This window comes from Myodes glareolus, chromosome 7, assembly GCF_982192425.1.
Source record: "Myodes glareolus chromosome 7, mMyoGla1.1, whole genome shotgun sequence".
Taxonomy (NCBI): Eukaryota; Metazoa; Chordata; class Mammalia; order Rodentia; family Cricetidae; genus Myodes; species Myodes glareolus.
Window position 1 is genome coordinate 12,568,104 of NC_142032.1, and position 24,917 is coordinate 12,593,020.

Consider the following 24,917-nt stretch of genomic DNA (forward strand, 5'->3'; position numbering starts at 1 on the left):
CAGGGGACCTAGTACAGACCCATGTAGGCTCCACAATTGCTGCTTTAGTCACTGTGATCTCCTATAAGGACTATAACACTTATTATTTCTTATTGTCCTTTTACAGTATTTGTGTATATAATCATAAGGGCAGGTTAATTATTGGATCTCCATTTTTCAAGTTGCATTTTCATGTTACCACAAAATCATATTATGTGAACTTCTGGGCAGCTTTTTAACTTAAAAGTCATTAGGTTTATTTTCATTTTAATGAGAAATAAGCAGAAACAAAAAATGGTAAAGTTTAGGGATAAATGAGAGTACAGTGGACCCAAGGTGGGCTTTCAAGAGTGAGGGTGAAGCAGGACCTCCACAGTTGACAAGGACCTCCTTCAATAATAATTTGTTCCTCTGTTGTGGTTCGCGGACTATCTGGGGTTTGGCTGTGTTAAGATGATAACTGCACTCTTCTCACACTTCCTTCAGATTGCTTTCACATCTCCCTCAACATTCTTGGAAACAACAACAACAGCTAAATCAAAAATGACTTGAACAGACCTCAAATCTTCCCCTATAATCTCACTGACTCACGGAGTCTGACAGTTCTCAATCTGAACTGCAAGTTTCAGAAAAGAAAATATGATTGTCACAATCATTTCATGTGAACTCCTGAGGACTTGTTGTCCTTGACAAGAATAATTCATATTTAGAAAAGGTGGCTTTGAGGAGCCACCATAAGAATGTGTGGATTGGACAATAAGAAGAGTCAACAAAACCCAGGGATCTCTGCCAAGATGAATCAATGAACTCAAAGCATGACTGACAAATAGCACCGTGTGTTAGACACAAGGGTTGTTCTGCCAGAAGGCTTTCATTCACGCCCTATATCTGCTGCTGAGTAGCTGTACTGTCTTAAGCAAATTACTGAAACTCCCTTTCATGAGCTTTTGCAATCTGACAGATGCAAGCATAATAATGCCTATCTCATAAAATTACTGTGAGATTAAATGAGGGAAATATTAGCTATTTATTCATCAAGAGAACTCATTGGTAGAAACAGACCTTGTTTTAATAAGCTATAGCATGATAGTAAGAAGTATTCACATGCTCACACATATACATGTATACACACCCACACATACACACCAGGAGAAGAAAAGAAAAAAATTATTCTATTTTAAAACTTGTATTCAAATATATACACTCCAATTATTCTTCACCCACTTCTCTCAGTTTTATTTGGGTCAAAAAGAAAAAGAATACATAAGACAAAAGAATAAATCATGAATGAAGTCCCAAATTCTCCAAAAATGATCAGTTTTAGTGTTCCTGGAGAGATTTGGATGCAGATAGACATAATTTATGTGAATTTAATTACTGATAGGTATAAATATTTATTCAGCTTCTTTTCCACTTATGTCAAACATCCATTCATGCTAAAACTTAGTTCTAGTCATTATTCGAATGTTTTCATAATATTCCAAAAATTGAGCTTATAATAGTTTTATTCTATTCTCCAGTCCTATAGTAAAATACAGCTGGTATTGTTTCATTTCATTTTGTTTTCTACAAATAATGATGTTATGATAAATTTTCTTCAAAGACACAGCAGGAACTGTAATTATAAATAATGTTGACCATAAATCAATCAGGTTTCAGTAATTAAAATGTGACTTTCACAAGCAGATTAAAGAATTGATGATGAGGGTTGAAGGGACAGTTCAGTCAATAAAGTGCTTGACTTGCAAGCATGAGGATCTGACTTAATCACCAGAACCCAGCTAAGAAAAGCTGGGCATGATGGGGCACATTTGTAATCTGACACTGGGGACAAAGACACACAAACTCCTGGATTCACTTGCCTACCATACATGGCAGGTTTCAGAACAGTGAGAGATCTCATCTGGTAGGCAGATCCTACAAACAACACCTGAAGTTGTTCTCTGATCTCCATGTCACACCCCATACACACACATACACACAGACATACACACTGTGCACACACAGACACACAAAGAAGTAGTAATGACCATAAAAGTTGAGAAATAACATTAATAATAAGAAAAACATTAAAATCATTTTAGAGAATTCACATCCATTTTGAGACAAATGTGAAATTTCATTGGATGTTATGAATATTTGCTCTGTTTCACAAATGAATCACTAGTGAATCTAACACACTAGTTTGTTTGATACAGTTCTGTGTGAATAATGGTTGGGAGAAATTACTTATTTATTTTACTTGTTAAATGATAGTCATCAAAGATAATGCATCCTTTGATGCTTGACATCAGAGAAAAGCAAAACTTACATTATTAAATGACAAAGCGTCAGCTCCTCTTTCCCTCTCTCTATCTCATGCTCTCTGAAAAAGACACAATACAACCTTCGTGTGTTTATACTGTGACTTGTTAGAAGGAGGAATTAAATTTTCTTAAATTTATATTTTGTTATTTTTCAATATTTCTTTTACTTTTTGGAATTATAATACAATTACATATTTTTTCCTTCCATCCCTTCCCTCCAAACCTTCTCATATACTTCTCCTTACTCTGTTTCTAATTCATATCTTCTGTTTTTGATAATTGTTTTTATATGAATATATGCATATATACATATGTACTCTGAAATATGATTCTCTCAGTAAGATAATGCTACTTGCATATATGTTTTCAAGGCTATTCGGTATTGTATAACCAATTGCTGTGTACTTTTTCATGGAAGACTTTTTCCTTCTGTTCTTAACTTTCCTTAGTTGTCTATAGGTTTTTATGTAGGGTTGAGATCTCATGGTCTTTTATCTGTCCACTTTAGCATATCTATCATTGTTGTACTTGTTTGGTCTCATTTAAATAGCCATGCTGGTGGAATATTTTAGGTTTTGTTTCTGATGATACTAGGAGAAACTGTCTCAAAGCAAACACCCTGGTTCCCTGATTCTTACAAAGTCCATCCCCCTCTGAAATATTTCCTGAGTCTTAAGTGCAGGAGTTGTTTTGCAGATTAATCCATTGGGACTAAGGTCCACAACTCTGCATTTTGATTGGTTTTGGTTTTCTATAATAATCTCTCTGTTGCAAAGAGAAAGTTCCTTCATGAGTGTAGAAGACTACTACACATTTCTGTGGATATAAGGAGAAATATTTAGAACGCTGCTAGGTGGTTGAGTGGTGTTGTAGGTTCTTCTACATGATTCATAAGTTCATTAGCCCTAGGGTGTTGACTGGTTTTACTCTTGTTGAGCAGATAGTGATAGTTTGTTTGTAATCTAACAAATAAAGTTTGCCTGAAGATCAGAGTGCACATCTAAACCACTAAATATCTATAAAGTATTGTAGGAGGCCACTAGTGTGTTCCCAACCATTCTGACTCCCAAAATAACCACACAGAAGCTGTATTAATTAAATCACTGCTTGGCCAATTACTTAAACACATCTATAGGTATCTTTTTTTATTTTCTTGTATTTATTTTATGTGTATGGGATAGGTAGCCCTTACATCTAGAATTAACCCATCTCCACTATTTTATACTTTACCATGAGGCTCATGGCCTATCAGCAAGGTTCCGGCATGTTTGTCTTTGGTGGTGGCTTCATGGCTTCTCCTTGACTCTGCCTCCTTTTACCCAGCATTCGGTTTAGTTTTCCCTGCCTAGTTCTACCTTGCCCTATCAATAGGCCAAGACAGTTTCTTTATTTTCCAATGGTATTCACACCATACAGAGGGGAATCCCCTATCAATAGAGTTCAGGAAGTTGTGGCACATACCTTTAATTCCAGGGAGGTGAAGTGATATGGCTGGGCTGAGAGACAAATATAAGGAGGGAGGAGACAAGAGTTCAGCTGCAGTCTAGAGATACAGTCTGAGGATTTGTAGAGACAGAATCACCCTTTGGTCTGAACATTGGTAGATCTATGAAAGAACACTCTAGAGACTGGCCACTCTTCTTCTCTGATCTTCAGCATTAAACCCTATAGCTGACTCCACGATTTTATTATTAAGAATAATTAGAAATTGTGCTACTGATCTTAAGCATCTTTACTTTTACTTTTGTGTATGTATGTATACTTTATTATATGCATGCATACTACATATATGAAGGAACTCTTAAAGGCTAGAATAGGGCAGCAGTACTCCTAAAATGGATACTTCAGGTATTTGTGAGCACTTGATGCATAGTTAGTATTGAAGTCACATTTTTTTGTTTGTTTGTTTTTCTTTTTGTACACAGGTAGAAGTTAGAGGACATCTTTGTGAAGTCAGTTCTCATCTCCAACATTTTTATGAGTTCAGAGGATTTAGCACATGCTATCAGGCTTTCATAGAAAGTATTTTACTCTCTAACTTATCTTGATTGGCCCTATAAAGGAAATTTTAACTCAATTTCTTTTCCTTGATAAATTTTATCCACTAACTATAAGCAAGCAATTCATAGCAAACCAGAATGGGTTCTGATTTCTTAGTAGTTAGTTTAAAAATACCAGACTTCTGAATGCCACCAACTTATTAGTGAGTCTGAGCTCTTAAAACAGGTATCTTTTTAAAAAAGACTCAAATATTTCAAAAATATGTCATTCATAATAGCCTATCTAGAAAATTTTTCTTTTGAAAGAGGTATCCAAGGTAAATATGAAGTTAAGCTTTGTGATAATAACTCCCCCAAGGAGTGAAATATGAATCAATGTGACTATTGATGGAACGTGAGGGAGGGCTTGAGAGTAGTAGCTTAAGTGACTTCTTATGAGTATTTAAGAAGTTTAGGGTCTTAAGCATGTATACTTCTTTTCCTCTGATCTGGGCAAGCTCTTTTGTTTTGATATTAACTCACACTCTACAAATCTAAAAGTTATACTCATTACATCTTCTTTATAAATTTAGGCCTATAAATAATATGAATATTTTATACTACAAACCGATAAAAGCTACAGATAATAGGTGAGAACATGGAAGAAAACAGAAAGCTTACAAGATCTCTTAAAAAACCTACAGATAATCTTTATACCTTTGTTAGCATTAAACACTGACTAAGTAGTTCTTATATGAGCTTACTGAATGTTTTCAGCCCTGAACATCTTGGGCAGTGAAGATAATGTGCTGAGTAATTTTGCTTCTTTTTGCCACAGTTATCTAATATGTATCACAGTATAAATAAATGCACTAGTAAAATTTCTCCCCAAAATGTTCACCATGTATTTAATTTTGAAGAAGGTGCTGTTGCAGAAACTATTGTTAATGCTGGGATGATGATGGTGATAATAATCATGATGATGATGATTATGACAATGATGACTTTGATGATGACTTTGACACTATCCTCATAACACTCACTAGAAAGCCTTGTGTGCTCTTTATTCTTTAATTCTCACCAATATATGAAATTAATATTATTTTAATGTTTATTTTAGGGATGAGGCAACAAACTTAGACACATAGTTAAATAAACCTTGTGTGGTGGAATTTAGATTGTTTCCCAGGTAATTGAATTCTAGAATCTATTATATTACTCTACTTTGAGAACAAATTAAGTATAAGAATATTAATATTGACCCCCGCTTTCTTGCTCCAACTAGACTTGGCAAGCCCATTCCTTCACTAGCCTACTTCTTCAGGATTCTTCAGTATAGAAGACCAGCTGAGACATTCAGCATTGTGAACTGAACAACTGATTCTTGGACTTTCTATTGGTTGACAGCTATTGGTAGACTAACTGAACCACAATCTGTAACTGTAACAGTCATTTTTCTGTGGGTCCTGCAAGTCCAGTTTATGTAGCATATCTGCAAGCAGTCCAGTTAAGAACAGTTTCTTGCCCAAATGGCAAACAAACTCCATAAGGAGCCTCTTCAATATCCATAATCTTCTTGAAGAATATTGGTGCTACCAGGAGCAGATGTGTCTCATTGTCATGAAAATTCCTAAGTTTTTTAACATTTTAAATGCCATATCCTGTTAGTCTTTGAAAGGTTTGAAGAATAACTATCCAGACTGAGCCAATGGCTTAGGTCAGAGTGGGCCTGAAGCAGCGAACTCCACAGGAGCAGGCCTGAAATAGTGACCTAGGTTGGAGTGGGTATGTGACAGTGAGCTCCCCAGGGGTGGGAACCAATTCAAACCAGGAACATTTACAGAAATGAAACTGAGCCTGTAACCTAGGCCAGAGCAGACCTGAGACAGCAAATTCCACAGGAGCAGATACAGTGTGCAACTGATAAGGAATTAGGCCAGAGTCAGAGACCTCTGTGGGTTCAGGCATGGGTCTGGGACCTTCAAGGGAGTAGATATGAGCCAGGACATCTGCTGTTCTGGGCATGAGTCTGGGACCTCCGAGGGAGTGGGCAGGGCCCAGAGACTTCTGCAGGTCTAGGCATGAGTCGGGGAACCTCTGACGATATAGACCTGAGCCAGGACCTCTGCAGGACCAACCCCAAGCTAGGGACTTCCACAGGAGTGGATCTAGACCAGGGACATTTACAGAAACAGTCTGAGCTGGCAACCTAAGCAGAGCAAGAATGAGACAGTGAGCTCCATGGTAGTGGAGCAAACCCCAGGAGCACTGAGCAACCTCCAGTAACTTGGAGTGACTAACTGTGACACTGATGGTGCCATGAGAAGCAATCATCTGAGCCTTGGATCTACTGGAACCTGAAAGATTGATCAACAGAGTCACAGGCAGCTCCTACTACACCAATTAGAGGAAAAAATAGGCAGAAAAGGTAAAAACACACGCAAGACCACAAAGAGCAACACACATAATGTTAAAGATAAAAACCAGGGTCTTATGAAAGCCAGGGAAATTTCTACTACCAGAACTTATCCCAACTTCAAGGGTCATCCTATTAGAATTTAAGACTTCAACATATAATAGAAGAAGAAAATAATCTTGTCTATAGCAAATATGTGTTTTATGTTTGTGTATGTGTGTGTGTGTATGTGTGTGTGTGTGTGTGTGTGTGTGTATACTTGGACACATGTATGTCGTGGCAGATAACAACTTGCAGGAGTCAGTTTTCTCTTTCAACCACATGAGTTCTGTGGGTTGGAGTCATGTTATTAATCTTGGCAGGAATCATCCTTATAATCCATATCATCATCCCCAAGGTATTTTAAAATATATACCTCAGCTCATTCTCCTCCTTCAAATGAACTAGCTTATGAAGAATTTTAAGGAAGGAGTCCTGCTGTGGGAGAATTGTCTGTATTCTGTCAATCATGTTTTAAATAAATGCTGATTGGCCAGACAAGAAGTATAGATGGGTCAACCAGAGAGGATGAGAACAGAATGCTGGGAAGAAGGAAGCCCGTTCCTCTGCAGTCTTGCCCAGACCATGGGAGAAGATGTAACCTGCCCCACTGAAAAATGTACTGAGCAAGATGGGACCTGCCCCACTGAAAAAGATACTGAGCCATGTGGCTAACATATACTAGAATAATGGGCTGGTATACATTATAAGAGCTAATACAAAGTTATAAGAGCTAATACAAAGCCTGAGCTAATGGGCCAATCCGTTTATATCTAATGTAGACACTGTATGATTTTTGGGGGGGCTTATCAGCTGTGGGAACAGGGCAGGACAGAAACTCCAACAAGAAAGCAGGACCTCATGTTTCAGAATGGTGCCCACGTGGATAACTGCATCCATGAAAGCCTGAGATAGCTTGGGAAAGAATAGAGTAAAGCATGTTTTCTTGGTGGCAGCAATTTTTCAGGTCTGCTCTGATTGCTAGAGGCAAGAAAGCACTCTCATCTAAGAGAGGCTTCCTGGATCAGCTTTAGCTGCAAAACCTTGCAGCTCTTTCAAGAAGTTCTGCCATGAAACATGTAAGTAAATAGTATTGATGAAAAGCCGACCACATGCTTTTTGGTTTGCAGCCATAGCAGGAAAAAATCTGCGCTGTTTCAAAATGCCAGCTTTCTCAGCCATCCTGCCAGAGCAAACTCTGTCTCTTACAGGCAGGCAGTCTGGCTATGGTGCATTTGAGTGTGTTTTGTGAACACACTGTTGCAGTTTCTTCCTGGCAGGGATCTTGAAAGAGCATAGAGTTGTGGCAATAAACATGGCTACAGCAGGTACCTCTACCATGAGGCTGGAATCACAGAAAGCTAAGGAATGGGCTGGATCCAGCCATCAAAGCCATGGCTTTAATCCTACCTATATTGCTTGGTAAATAATAATAAAAAAAACCTCTAAATGGTTTACTGTGTGTTAAAAATATTTGCTGGCTTGGAAGAGAAAAGAAAAGGTTAAAGTCCTTAAAATAAAAAAGAAAGAGAGTAGTTGGGTATGCTGGTACACACCTTCAATCCCAACACTTGGGAGACAGAGGGAGACTGACCTCTGTTACTTCAAGGTGTGGTAGCATACACCTTTAATCCCAATGCCTGGGAAGCAGAGATAGAGAGATCTCTGTGAGTTCAAGGTGTGGTAGCATACAGTTTAATCCCAGCACTGGGGGGGGGCATAGACAGGCAGATCTCTGTGAGTTCAAGGACAGCCTGGTCTACAGAGTGAGTTCCAGGACAAAGATACACAGAGACCCTGTCTCAAAAAGCCAAAAATTAAAAATAAAAGAAATAGAATTTAAAATAAGCCATGCAAAAATAGAAAACATGCAGAGAATCTGGATACTGTATGTTATTTTGCTCTCTTTGAATTGTTTGAATGCTGAGAAAGGCGCAACAGCTGCTAAAAGATATTTGCTTATAAATGCTGTTGAACTAATCCAAGATAGGTATTTTGAAAATACCTTGACTTCAAAATTGAAGTCAAAATGTATGTTACTTTGGAAAAGAGATTTTGCTTTTGTTTCCACAGCAAATGAGAGACTGTGGATTCATTCTGAGTTAAGAAAAATCAGGTTTGATCAAAGAAGGCCACCTGAGAAATCTCCATTAGGAACAGATGGCCCAGATGTCTGAGTTCTACATCCAGAACAAATTCACGACTGCTGCCTGAGATGGTCAAGACTCACAGGATACTCCAGTCAGGACTTGATCATAATTCTAAATTTTCTTTCGGTCCCCATAAGATTATCAGCACCCCTAACCAGCCAGAAATTCCTGGGATACTACACCACATTCCAAAAAAATTGACCTTGGATATTTTCCTTTGTTAAAAAAGCGGGGGGGGGGGAAGTGGTGTGGGAGAATTGTCTATATTCTGTCAATCATGTTTTAAATGAATGCTGATTGGCCAGGCAGAAAGTATAGGTGGGTCAACCAGACAGGAAGTAGAGACAGAGTGATGAGAACAAGAGAATGCTGGGAAGAAGGAATCCCATTTTTCCGCAGTCCTGCCCAGATCACAGAAGAAGCAAGATATGTCCTGCCCCACTGAAAAAGGTACTGAGCCATGTGGCGAACATATACTAGAATAATGGGCTGGTATACGTTATAAGAGCTAATACAAAGCCTGATCTAATGGACAAATCAGTTTATATCTAATGTAGACTCTCTGTGTGATTTTCTCTGGGACTAAATGGCTGGGGGACTGGGTGGGACAGAAACCCCAACAAACAGGACCTCATGTTACAAGGAATCCTGATTGGGAAGGTTTGGCTATGTGTTCTTCAAGGTCTCTTTTAATTCTGTTATGATCTCATCAAGTCACTCTAATGTCATCATATGTAGACATTTACCCTTTTTGAGTGGCAGATGAATAATATTCTAAACTTTTTTGCTGATATGAGCTTTAAGTAATAGCATATATCTTTGAAACCTCTTACAACCTCTGAGATCAGAACTATGTTTAATTACATGTCTTGTCTTGTGGAATATCACTGACAAATCAAGAAAACTTAAATTTGAGCTCTGTGTTCTGATTGCTGTAATCCCAGCAATCAGAAGCTGAGATAGAAGCATTGTCACATATTTAAGATCAGCATAAACTACACAGTGCGTTACATTCCAGTTTGACCTACAGGTGTTCCCATCTCAAACAAACAAGCCACTTGATATATAAGTCAACAAATATAATGGTTGATAGAAATGGAAGACTTGGGATATTAATATGATTTCTGTATCCTTATTAGTCTGTTTTCAAAGGACTTGAAAAAGGTCTTGAATTGCTCAGTTGAAAATAGGTTTAAGAGGTATCCATTCTGTATGGAAGAGATTTGTGAATACCATAAAAATGCAGCAGAGGCTAAGGTATCTTTTGAGAAATCAGTATGACAATATAATTCTTGATATTCCTGGTATGCTAATATAAGTCAGAGAAAAAAATCATGCACAATTTATTGAAATTATACATATCCCTTCAGGGTTATAGCTATTACTAAAAGTAAAATATGTCTATAAAAATAACGTGATCATTCTAGAAAAATTTAGTAATGTCAAAGCCTATTGTACTTATTATGGCTAACTATAATTTCTCAAAATGAAGATGGACGCTTAAAAGAAATCCCACTCTAGCTCAGAATGGAGAATAATAGAGGGTTATTTATTTTGGGGTAGACTCACAAATCAATATCCTCTTCTGGAACGGAGAACAGCAACCAAATCCTGCCGTCAGAAAAGAGGCCAGACACGTGCTTTACATTGGCATAAATAGTATAAGAGGACACACCCAAGTGGACAGGTACCTTAAAGTTTACCAGCTCTATGAATTCCTACAGAACCTCTCCCCTTTTTTTTAAATAAGAGAGTACTAAACCTAATACAAAATTATATACAATAAGAACAAATACATCAAGTAAGAAACATAATAAATGTTTCAATAATTATCCTAGCCTATTGAGTTTAAGTCTTGTAAAATAAATAACTTGGCCAAGTCATGAAAGAAAAGTAACTACAACTATCTAGTCTTCAACCCCATCGAAGATCCAAGAAGGGAAATAATATTATTTAAGTAAGCAGGAAGTGCAATAAAACAGCTCCTAAAAATGTACAACAAATGACAGAGACAACTGGCTATCTCAGCAATCACCCAAAGTCTCATTTGCAACATCGAAGCAACCAACTTTGGCTAAGGCCTAGTGTAACTGACAGACCATTTTCAGAAGCAGGAAATTTTTCAAAACCAACCTACCCTGTCTTGGCAAGATTTGACAGTTTTTCCCCTTGTGTCCTGCTTTACCCTGTCTTTGCAAGATTTGACAGTCTTTTTCCTTGTGTCCTACTTATCCATTTTCAGATACCACATACGTTGTCAGTGGTTGAGATATGGGCAGTTCCTTGCCCAAAGCACAATTTTGCCAAGAAGAAAACAAGCTCCAAGTGGAATGTCTTTGGTGCTCAACATTCTCTCAGGAATAGATGGGTACTGCCAGGAACAATCGTGTCTCATGTCAACAGAACCGTAAGTTATTTAAATGGCATATTCGACATTAGTCGAATTAGAACCTGATTAGTCTAATTATAAGTAAGACAAACATAGATGACTCTTGATCTATAATTTTTAATACCTATGTAATTTAAAGACTAAGACTTCATATTAAAAGATCATACAATAAACAATTGTGCAACAAATGAGGACAATGACCTCAAAATGTAAACAATGTATAAGTATCTTGATCAGAGGTAGAAATGTACATTCCAATATGATAAATATATCCTAAAATTGTAAGCAGAGGTGAAATATGCATGCATTCAATATGACAAAATAACTTTGCCTAGGTATACAAACATTGTGTACAAAAATAGGAACATATTCAATATAATTTAAGTTTGCATCAATATATAAGAATCTATAACTATGTAAATTGCCTATAAACAATAGCTCACAAGTATTCATTCTATCATTCACTATTATTATTCGTGTGAGTAAACTCACACTAATCTATTATCCCATCCAGTTTTCCCCTTTTATTTTTCAAAGAGATTCCTGAGCCTACAAAATTCCCCCCAACCCTATACCAATTATAATCAACCCCTAAATGATGTCTCTAATCCTGAGGACAAACTTTGTTGGGGAGGGAGACATCGTCTTTTAAAGTTATTTCTAGTTGTCATGGGAGTGATGTTTTTTCTATGCAATCCTGTGAAAGTAAAATGATGGTTAAGTTCCAGGATAACTGTTTGGTTAATTTAAAAGAGTCTCAGTATTTAGTAGGTTTTTTTCTGAGGTTTTTATTTGGAGTTCTGGACAGAATATTGTAAAAAAGTACACAATTTCAGCTCACCAAGTTGGAACCCTCTTGAGTATCTGATACCCAGAACAGGTCTTATAGTAGTGCTATCAGCATCATGACATCATATAAAACAGGTGGAATTGTTGTTGTGGAGCCCCATATTCTTCCTGGAAACTTCAAAATTTTATTGCAGGAAAATTCATTGTTCATTGTGAAAAACTTAAACTATATATATTCAATGAAAGATATGATAGAGATGAAAATAGGTATGAAGAAAAGTAAATTTTTTTCTAAATTCTTTTTCTTTCTGTCTCTTATTATGGCTCCTACACGAGACAGAAACACTTTTTTATTTTAAAAGCGTGCTTCGGTTTACAGAAAGACAGACAGAGCCAGTGTCCTCCAAAGCCAGCTCTCTCTCCTCTCCTTATGTGTGTGTGTGTGTGTGTGTGTGTGTGTGTGTCTGTATGTGTGTTTAAATGTATGTGTATCAGTTTGTTACCTGATCTCATCACTCATGTTCCTTTTACTTGATGATCCTTAGTGGATAGTTATATTTCCATCTGTCAGCATTCAAAAATCCAGGGTCTGTTGAACTTTTGAAGATGTGTATTTTCCTGTAAAGATAGGAGCAGAACCCTGCCCCAAACCTATATGCTTTTCTTACGACCTGTATGGTTGTCACTGTTGTAGATGAGCTGTCATTTCTCTTTCCCAAGAGGTTTCTTGATGGGGAAGATCAACCAATCACATTCTGTTTAGGGTGTGGCCCCCTGAGGCCAAGAAGTAAAAATAAAAGCATCCAGGTGTGCTTGCCCTTACTCTTTGTTTCTCTCCATGCTCCTGGTGTTCATGGGATCATTGGTCATGTGAGTTTTCTCTGTTTTTCCAATTATTAAATGTATTATTATATATCTTTGAGCTGGTCTGGTTAATTCTAACTGTCGATCAATCACGCCCATCAGTTTCTCTTTTTAAAAGCAAGTCTTTATTAATTTTGATAGTATCCATAGTTTTTATTCTCCTGTGGAAACAAAACTTTTTCCCCAGTGTAGCATATCTCCTGGCTTCCATTTTGTGGTCAACACATCCTTGAAACACACAAGCTGATTTAATTCAGAAGACTTTTCTATGATCCAATGTCTCTCTACTGCTGTTGTCTCTTTCTCATTAGTGTTAAGTAAATTTAAGGTTAATAAAACATTATGTAATCTATTTCTGAGGGCATTTTTCATTCCTTTCTGTTTATTTAACATATCCTTTATAGTTTGATTTGATCTTTATAAAACTGCCTGCCCTGTAGGATTATGTTGTATACCTGTAATATGCTTAATATTATAATAAGTAACACACTGTTTCATTTTCTTAGAACCATATGCTGAACCATTATCTGTCTTTATTTGTGCAGGTATACCCATGATGGCCATAACTTCTAATAAATGTGTGATTACTGAATCACCTTTTTCTGAGCTTAAAGCAGTTGCTCACTGAAAACTGACCTGAATAAGTGTCAATAATATGGTGTACATATTTTAATTTTCCAAATTCTGCAAAGTGGAACACATCCATCTGCCAGATTTCATTCCTTTGAATACCCTTTGATGTAGTCCCTGCAGGAAATAGTGCTTAACTATAGAAATAACAAATAGGATATTTCTTTATAATCTCCTTAGCTTGTTGCCATGTAATACAAAACTCTTTCCTTATACCTTTACTATTGACATGATGTTCTTTAAGGAATTCCAAAGCCAGCAACACACTTCCAATCAATAACTGATCAATATCTGCATAACCTTATGCTAGAGGACCTGGCAGATGTTTTCTATTTCCTATGGAATTTTTTATTTATCCTCTATGTATATGCCATCATCTAGATCAGTATCGTCTTTTTCAGAAGGCCCTGAATTTTTTTTTTAATTTTCCTGGTGAGACATGTCCTCCACAGTGACTTGGAATGCCTTGGGCCACTTTTGGCTTGGGGGTCTGCGAGAGGCCTCTAAAGGAGTTTCCCAATGGTATCAGGTTGCCTTGTCTGTCTTTTGTTGATCTGCGTTCATTGGTTCAATGTCAGCCTTTGCCACACTTTCTACATAAACCTGAAGGCTGAGTCCTCCTATTCTTGCCATTCCCAGAGGAGATATTATTCCTAGAAATTTCTTGTCTACAATCCCTTCTCAGAAGTACTATTCTACCACCATTAAAACATTTGGCATTTTGATGTCTCCTCATTCCTTTGGAAATTGATTCTCCTACCCAAGAATCAGTATTATAGTCAAATGTCTCAATGTTCATTGTATGCAGGATCCATTCATCCATAGGTGCTGATCTAACCTTTAAAGGCCCATGTATTTTTTTGCATTCTAAATTCACATTTTCAAAAGCCAGAGATTCAATAAGCACTCATCTATCACCTGGGTCTGTTACTTCTATTTGTACAGCTTTTGTTAATCTTTGTAAAAAGTCACTAAAGAGTTCTCTCTGGCCCTATTTGTCCCTAGTATATGATTAAATTCATTTTCTTAGTTCTTAAATCCTGTCCCAAGCATTTAAGGCTGCTTTGTGGCATAGGGACAAGATTTGTTCATCGTAAAGAATTTAAACCTGTGGGTCAGCATGAGTGCCCTCACTAAGAATTTGGTTTTGGGAAGTCTCAAATCCTTTTTCCTTTTCCCTATTGTTCTAAAATTTTGACCTCTTCCTTGAAATAGCATCTAAACATCAACTAGGGCCCATCATCCAGCATTGGGGCCCATCATGTGGCATCATCTTAATGCAAGAAGCCCATATCTTTATCATCTCCCTAACAAATGAGGAATGCAAGCCATAAGTTATGGCAGATTGCTTAATTTCTTCTAGATCATTCATTCCTATAGATATTTATCTACCTTCTTTGGATGCTTTTGGGTCTTTAGAACTTAAGGCTTTATCAGAGTAGATTACAGGGTAGGAAGCTAAAACCCTGGGTAAGTCATCTCTGACAGCTACTGGAGATGTTGAATCCTGTCCTTGTGCCTTCTTTCCCTGTTCATCAGCTCCAATAATTTCCTCAATTATTTCAAATATTTTTGCTATTGTCTTTTTATAAAGCCTGAATCTCCTGGCCTGAATATATTTCCAGTGATTTCATTGAGGCATCTAGCTTCTGGTCCTTATTCTGCACATGTGATTCCAAGGTCTGAAGTTTCTCCTTTAAAAATAACACCTCATCCTTGGATATTATTTGGACAGTGTGCAGATTACCATCCTGGAGAGATACTATATCCGCTAACCTATCATAACATTTTAATTTTAATTGTCAAAATTAACAGTATGAATTCTTTAAGATAATTTCTCAGCACCCTTAGATATGGATTCAATTTTGTCTGTCAAATTAACGTTATCCTTTTCAATAGTATTAATTTTTTTCAGGTAACTTTTGATTTTCAATGGTAATAATCCTGTCAGCTAGCTGTTCATTATTATTCTGTAAAGATTGTATCATTCCGAAAAGTGCTACATCCTTTCTTAAGGATATAATATGAAGAAAACAACTGAGTCTCAATATCCAATAAATGGAAGTATCACCATAACCATATACACCTTGCAGAACAGAATTCATAATATTAGTAAAAAACAGTTACTAAAAGTTTCAATAATTAGCTAGTCTACCAAATTAATTTATTAATTACCTTTTATGAGATCTGGTAAATTATTTTAGGTGTAGTAATCTTTATTGTCCAGCAGGTGTCATGGTTGCAGAGTCACCACTAGCAGCGATGCAACCCGTGGTGACAAGAACCGTCCTGTGCTGCTTTAGTTTCCCGCCTTTGTACTGGTTAGATACTGAGAAATATGCATTGCTTGACAAATTAAAAGCAATTAAATCAAATCCATACATGCAGCTAGAAACCCAGAACTCACGGTCAGGGAGCACAAACCAGAAGCTGCGCATGTCACCACGTGGCAAGGAACCATGCCAGGGAACCATGCCAGAAAACACAGCAGTGGGGAGAGGGAGGCATGTGTGCCCTTGGGAAATTTTCAAGTATCACGTGCAATAAGTGTGGGAGGGGTTCTACAAAACACTACTTAGGTAAAAGCAAGTCAAGTGGGCAGTGTTGGGAGACTTTCTGGACTGTGGACCAGTTAAGTCTTTGGGCCGTCCACCCAGTAGGTGTGGAGTCTGAATCCACTTGGGGCACCAGATGAAGATTGATGCTTAAAAGAAATCCCATGTTAGCTCAAAACTGAGAATAATAGAGGGTTACTTATTTAGGGGTAGACTCACAAATCAGCATCCTCTGCTGGAATGGAGAACAGCAACCGAATCCCAAAACCAGAAAAGATACTGTATGCATGCTTTACATCATCATAAATAGTATAAGAGGCCACCTTCAAGTGGGTGGGTAACTTAAAGGCTACTGACTGTAGGAATTCCTACAGCATCAAGAGACCTGGCTAAGGACTCAGAGTCAGGAGGTATATGGGCATGATCCCATTGGGTACATGACCTTAGTTTAACCTTTTTTAAATTTATGTGTTTTGGTAAAATACACAAATATCCAGAACTTTGTGTTGTACCCTTTATTTTACTTAGGTTTCTCCTGCTATGTAAAATTAGTCTTCTAAGAAACTCGATACAAGGGCAAATTAATATTTCTGCCTATGTAATATAGCACCTCTGTGTAAACTAGAGAAAATCATCCCCTCTGAACAGTCAAAGTAGAAAAGGGTACTCTTAGGTTAATCTTAACTTTCAACTTGAGTAGATTTAGATTCATTATAGAAACACAGCTCTGGATTTTTCTATTAGGCCATTTTCAGAAAAGGTTGAGCTTAATTCTCACCCTCAATGTGGGCAACACCCCACATTGGTCCTAGACTGAATAATTGGAGAAATGAAGCTGAGACCTGCATTCATGCCTTTTAGTTTCCTGACTTCTGAGGTAACAAGACTCTGGGATCCTGCTATGCCTTCCCTACTATGATAGGCTTTGATCCCTGAATTAGTAAATCAAAAGAAACCCTTCTTATTTAATAGTTTCTTGTCAGCTATTTGATTGCAGTAGTGAAACTTGAAAAGAATTCAGGAAGTTTCTTGGAGTCTCTAGAAGTTTTGCCTTGATCAAGGTATTTAAGGGATTAAGCTGTTTTCAGATTTCACATTCTCCATCATTCCAAAGCCCATAAACAATACTCAAAGTATACAGGCAAATATAGGAGGCTCATACAGAGTCACAACCTCACAGCTGAGTCATAAAGCTAGCTCAGAGGAAATGTTTTCTATTCATACTGACATGGACTAAAGATTCTGCATAAAGCACATAAAGAAACAGTCCTACAAGAATAAAGTCTTCTCTCAGATGTTTCAATTATACCTTGCTCAAAATGCTTATGAAAAACAAGGAAGCAAAATTACCTAGGAATTGCGCTTCTTTCCTTACAATTCATACCAGACAGTTAGATAGCCACCTCACTGATGGTGTGTGTGTCTCTAGAGATAGACCCAGCAACACAGAAGGGAGCTCTTATGTCCTATTCGGTAAGAGAACAAAGAGCGTTTGTATTGTAGCTATTATATTTATTGAGTTCTTTTGTGGTATTAGTAAGAGTCCACTTCTGACATGTGTTATGCTTTTTAACAAGCTTATAATTCTCTCAATAAACGCTATTTCTGAGCTAATTAGAGAAACATTTATTCTCTATTAGATGATGAATAAAAAATGCTTGGAGTCATTATCTGTGGAGTTGAAAGATTCCTGATTAAATTATAAGCTCTCTCTTTTGATAGCATAAGAATTCCTGTCAACACCACCTGTATCTGATCAAACAACCATGCATGTAACATTGAAATCACACATGAACATATTTTGCACTGTCACAGTCAAGGACAAACTGTACACAAACTAAGTAATAGCACTCACTCTATGATAAAGTTTTGAACATGCAGTGTCACCATAGTAGCTTGTGGAAAGAAGCATTTAGGCTCAACAGGTTTTAGATTTCACCAAGGAGTTGATGATTATTGAAACTGCACCATTGTTCTCCATATTTCAAATACAAAACAAAATCCAATCAATAAGGGAAATTAGATGGAAAGTTCTACTTAAAACTTTAATACTTAGGCTACTATGCACAAAAAAGCTCAAGAAGACATGCAGGTAAAGTAGAGAGGAAGGTAATGAAAACCCTCCCCATAAGTAAGCTAATTACACAACACACACACACACACACACACACACACACACACACACGTGCGCGCACGCGCACGCGCGCACGCCAAGTAGGCTATCAGTAAAATCTAAAATAACAGAATTAAATTTAAAGTGATCTCTGGTGGGTAATGTTGCCATTTGACTGAAAACAACCATTTCTATCTTCACTGGGAAGAAAAAAAAACAATTATAATCACAGCATATAACAATTGTAAGACACTACTAATTTTTAAAGCTTCAACGTAATTCCAGAAAAGTTAACATGTAAAAATGTGCACTCTAGGACAGGCTCAAAGTTACAGAGAAACCCTGTCTCGAAAAAAAAAATGTGCACTCTTAACAGTCAATGAATATCTGGTTTGTTTCCTTATTTACGAGAATTAATATCCTAGAACATGGATTTCTTTTGCCATAATCACTAAACTCCACCCATACAGTTGAGTATTCTGAGTATGGTGAAGTAATAGTGACTGACTGTTTCTATCTATGGTGCCAAATGATCTGTGATAGGTACAGTGGAAGGAGGAATTTCAAAGCTGCTTCCGAGTCTCACTGGCATTGAACTCACCTGGCTCGAAAAGAAAGGCTTTCTTTTTGCTGATTTATCATCAATCTTCCCTAATAGAAAGGAAACCCTTTAGAGAGATGGCCTCTCGGAAGCTTCTTTTATAATATCAAGCTCTTTCAGGTTGATGCTTTGATTCTCAGAAGATCCCCAGCAGATGTTTTTGTGCCTCTGAACTACAGTTGTTGGAGTTCTAGTTTGATTAAGCTGTCACTCAAAATCATTGTTTATATCATCGATCCGACATCAAAAAGCAACCATGTCACAGATCTGATGACAAAAAGTTTCAGAGTGACAGCAGGAGCAGATGGAGTATTACATCTTGGATGCTCATTTCTAAACCATCTGAGGTTTCCACCTCTGGAAATGAATCAGAGCTAGCTGTGGGAAGTGCAGATCCTTGGATTAAGCCCAGAATAGGCACTGAGAAAGCATTCATTTGTTTGGTTTGGGAGATACTTAAAATGGATAAGTTTCTTATCTTTGCATTTAAGAAAATTGATGGCTATTAAAACAAATTTGGTCAAAGTCCTCCAATTTTGTAATAATTTTAGACTCAGAGAAATAAAATGCAAAAATAATAGGATACTTACAATCTGCCACCCAATCTCCCCCCTATTTTTATGTGTTCCATTATGGTGCGTTTGTCAAAACTAGGAAAACAACATCAAACATTCAAAATCGTTTGAAGTGATAAGTATACACCTTGAAGCCTCAGTCATCCAATAACTACAAGCAAGCTCACATAGAAAATACTCAAGCTCCATAGGAACGCTAAGCTGTACTTACTCCTCAGCTTGTTTATGCTAGGCTCCACTCCACCCACTGCCTCCTACCTAACTGTAGAAAAAAAGCTTTCATAATCCTGTCACAGTCCAAGTTGACATATAGTTTTCCTGTCTTTTGCTAGTACGATAATGGAATTACCATTAAACAATCTCCTATTCTGTGTACTAGATGCTGTGTGAAACCATTATCCCTTCACATTTATCATTTAAATGAATATGCTTTCATTCATAAATATTAAGTTCAAGTTTGGAATACAAGTGACTTAGTATCCTGATTCTTTCATTTTCCATAGTATGCAATCTGACCAAGTAAGAGGGGCAATACAACTCTATATCTAAAAAAAAAGTAATATTGAACTCTGTTAAACACTATAACACATAGTACTTAGAAAATAGTCAAGGGCCAAAAATATTCATTATAGCTATCACTACCACTCTTACTATATTGAACAGTTCTCAACAAACTGTAGTTAAAACTGTCTCAATGCTTACTGAGTATATAGCTCATGAACTAAGATGATATTTTTTTGTTTTTAAATGGTTGAAAAAATTCAAAGAACATTTTGTGACATGAGATATTTGTATTAAGTTAACAAAACAGTGTCCAGAAATAATGTCATGCCAATACAGACACTTTTGTTGGTTTTGGAATTGTTTATAGCAACTTCTGAGCAAGAAGAAGTAAGATCTGAAAAAGATATCTCAGGACCAATCTTTTCAGGAAACACCTGCTGGGTTTTTTCATATTGTATAGCTCTTACCTTGATCTTTATAAACATTTAAATACAATATTCAAAAATGTTACATTGATTTATTTACAAACAAAGTATATGTTCTTATTTCATCAGGGTTTCTTCTAGAACATGTCTTGTAACTAAATAGAGTATAGACATTAGAAGTATATTACGCAGTATTCTGGAGGCAGGGATGTCTAAAAAGATGAAGTTCAGATGTGGTATCTCATAAGGATGCTTTTTTGTTGTTGTTTATAGATGGTCGACTCTGGATACTCATGTGGGAAATGGTACAAGGAAGTTCTATGAGTAATTAAGTGTTGTATGAGTATGCATTAAAAAGAAATGAACTCCATTTCTGGCGAGGTTGACTACGGATCTGCCCTCATGAAGTAATTCTTTCCCCACATCCCCTGCCCCACCCTTACTCATACACAGGTCATCACCTTCTCAGTGGTGATAAATTTTCTTATTTTTCTCATTTTTATTTAAATTGTTTCCATGCATTATATTTTGATTATGTTTCCCCTCCTCTCCTAGGTTCTCACCATGTTCCTACCTTCCCATCTTCATGTTATCTCAGTCTTTCAAGAAAAAAATTGAAACAAAAGAACTAGTAAGACAAAAACGACCAAAACAAAAAGCATACTTGTCCATATTGGGTTTCAAGATCTGAGTTGATGAGGATGACTGAACGGGTCTCTTCCTCTTCATGTGGTAGCTTTCAGTTGACCAGCTACACCTCTTTCCACCCACTTACCAAATCTCCCAGTTTTCCAAAGGACCTAACTGGTCATTTTCAATCTTGCCCACTGAGGAGGCAGCTTCCAAGGAATCCTCATACAGAAATAGAGATAACAAACATGCAGCTAGTTTTATATTGGTCACCCACTCCTGGGTATAAGACCTACCCTGGAGTGTGGTTGAAATACCCAGTGACTCTCCATCATAGAAAATTTATTTTTCCTTTTCCTGTAGATAGAAATTCCTGTAGGTATCTTCTTTATTAGGGGTGGGACTTTGTGTCCACATCCCTTTATCTGTGCTTAGATTGTGTCCGATTAGAACCTATGCAGTCTTGTGCATGCTGTCAGTCTCTGCCAGTTCATATGTGTTTCAGTCTTGTGCCTGAAAACACTGTTTCCTTGGAGTCACCAATCATCTCTGACTCCTCTTCCACATAGATGCCTGAGCATGAAGGGGAAGGATTTGATGAAGTAATACACCCCTTTTGAACTGGGTGCTCCAAAGCCTCCCATTCTCTGTGGTGATATTGTGTTTGTGCTATAACAAATAAAGCTTGCCCAAAGATCAGAGAAACAAAACAGCCAGCCATTAGTTCTTATCTCTATGAAATCCTCAGACCAAATGGGGTATCCCGTCTCTACAAGTCCTCAGACTGAATGCACTAAGCTCCTGTCTCCTTTCACCTTATATTCCTCTCTCTGTCCAGCCATATCCCTTCCTACATCCACCTCCCTAGTGTGGGGATTAAAGGCACATGTAATCCCAAGCACTGAGATTAAAGGTGTGAGCTACCACCACCTGGCTCTGTTTCTCTTTTGTAATAGATCAATCTTGTGTAGCCCAGGGTAGCCTTAAATTCACAGAGATCCATCTGTCTCTGCCTCTCCTCCTGAGTGCTGGAATTAAAGGTGTATACCACAACTACCTGGACTCTATGGCTAACTGGTGGCTAGCTCCATGCTTTGATCTTAAGGTAAGCTTCATTTTTTTACAGCACAAACAAAATATCACCACATTTGGAAGGGATATGGCTGGGAGGAGAGAGAAATATAAAGTGGAGGAGTCAGGAGCTCAGTGCATTCAGTCTGAGGACTTATAGAGACACGATACCCAATTCGGTCTAAGGATTTAGTAGAGGTAAGAACTAGTGGCTGGTTGATCTGCTTCTCTGATCTTCAGACAGATTTTAATTGTTATAGCACAAATACAATACCACCACAATTCTCTGCATATTTTAAGGTTGTGTTTCTTTGTGGTATTCCCACCTACTGTAAGAAGAAGCCTCTATGATGAGAGTGGGTTATACACTAATCTATGGATCTAACAATATGCCATTAGAAGTCAATTTATGGATATTTTTAGCAGAATAATAATAGCAAGTGTTCCCGTATTTGTCTCAGGTTCTTAGTCACTTAGTCATTTTAGCAGCATCCTGTACAGATTCTATCTCACAGAGTGGACCTTAAATGTACTCAAAAATCACTAACTACTCCCATAACATTTGTGCCACTGTTGTGCCAGTACATCTTTCATGCAGGCTACTGTTATGGATAAGGTGATCAACTTTCAATAGAAAACATTCAAAAGAAAACTTTGAGAGGGAAACCCAAGTAGTCAGACCAACACACTACCTAAAGGGATATCCTTTTAAAAGACAAAGCCTAACTAGGCCATAACACATCTCTAAACCAAAGGTTCTTCATAATCACAGTGGAGATAAACATAATATTATCTTTCTAACAGCATTTATGATGACTGAAGGGTAAGGCACACTTGAGTCTTATATATATACTTGCCTCAATTTGAATACCCCTAGAGGTCAGGAAATTAAAATGGGGCCATGAAGATTGAAAGTTTCAAGGAAGAAAACAGAACACAGTTATATATAGAGGTATAGGGAGTGGTAAAACAGGAAGAGTTAATTGGTATATGGCTAAATGATTAATATTCTAGAAAAGACTATAGGGCGGAATTACTAATGCTAAAGACCTGAAAAAAGTCTTATTGAAAACAATTACCACAGATACTTCCTAAAATATCAGCATAGACACAAATCAAAATAGATTAAATGGAGATACTCTATAATCTAGGTACCACAGAGTAACAAATAAAAAGCCAGATGTCAACAATGGGTTATCTCTATTAGCATTGTTCAGTGAAGTCCAATAGATCAAACAGTATTACAGGGTATTTCCCTACTCTTTATTATCATCCAGAAAATTGGCAGTAAGATACTATTGATGAAGGCATCATATACTTGGCACATAGAAAATGAACAAATCAAGCTGGTATCGCCTCGGAAGCTTTATCACTACTGTATAGCTTTCATAGTTCTGGTAGGTATTATTCATGTTACCAGAAAAGAAAAGCAATCACCAATATTATTGCGCTATGAACCCCTATAGCAAGATATGTCACTAATGCATTAATGGCATAAAGATCATGACAACAACCAACCACTTCATGATTGTATTTGAGGTAAATTTCACAAGATGGAGTGCATGCTTGACATAGTTGTTTGAGCTAAGAATCTATGACTAGACATGGCATAGCTCCTGTGGGAGAACTTACTACTTTTGACACTGTTATTAATACATAATGTTAAACCAATCCACAACAACTTTTCATTATACCATAAATTAGAGCATGTCTCAAACCTCATAAGAAAAGCTTCTTTTCTTCATCTCCTTCTTCTTCTTCTTCTTCTTCTTCTTCTTCTTCTTCTTCTTCTTCTTCTTCTTCTTCTTCTTCTTCTTCTTCTTCTCCTTCTCCTTCTCCTTCTCCTTCTCCTTCTCCTTCTCCTTCTCCTTCTCCTTCTCCTTCTCCTTCTCCTTCTTCTTCTTCTTCTTCTTCTTCTTCTTCTTCTCCTCCTCCTCCTCCTCCTCCTCCTCCTCCTCCTCCTCCTCCTTCTTCTTCTTCTTATTATTATTCTCCTTTTCTTTCTGCCCCTCCTTCTTTTTCTCCTCCTCCTGCTTCTGCTTCTTCTTTTTGATAAATGACAATTGGTGGAGATCCAGAACTAGTCAAAGTAAGTAGAATAACTGACTTCATTATCACAGTATAAAATACATTTGTTCCCAACGCTCCAAGATCATTGCTGAACAAGGAAAATAAAGACGGTAAGAGCCAGAGGCAATGGATTACCACAAAGAAATGGTGCACTGGACATAACAGGAAAGTTTTCCACATGGAATGCACAATAGTTAACTCAAGGGGCAGGTGCAAGAGGATCTTTATAAGTTTGAGGCTAGCCTGGTCTATATAGTAATAACCTGTACTACACAGTCTCAAAGTATTGAACAAACAAGTATTTTTGTTCTAATCTTTCTCATCTAACTTTTGTAGATAGAAATATTCCCTTTTCCAGAAAGGTTAATCTTAAAGAGGACTATATTTCTCTGAATTTCTCATGAGAGCAACTGCCAAGTGATCAGATTGCATTTTAAGGTCTAGAGCACTAAAATGTTGATTAAATATAAGTCCTTGTATAATGCTGGGCACAGGGCAATTTTTCAATTACTACTTATTGATTAATGCATTCTCATTTCCACGTGGCTCATTGGGGACTAATTGGTAGAAAAGAACTGCTTCTTGGGTTAACTGAAATTAGTGTAGTTCCTATTTGTTCCCATCAGCACACCCGAGACATTTATATTTCCTGAATCCTGGAAGTTTTCAGAAATACATGTTTTTGCTACTTGGACATTTTTATTGACTGCAGTATTAAGCATAGTGCTGTTTATAAAGGATAGGATAATGAGCCAAACAGACATGATGAAGAATATTGTCTGGCAGGAAAACGGGCATTATTGATAAGTTATAAATGAGCATGCTGTATTAT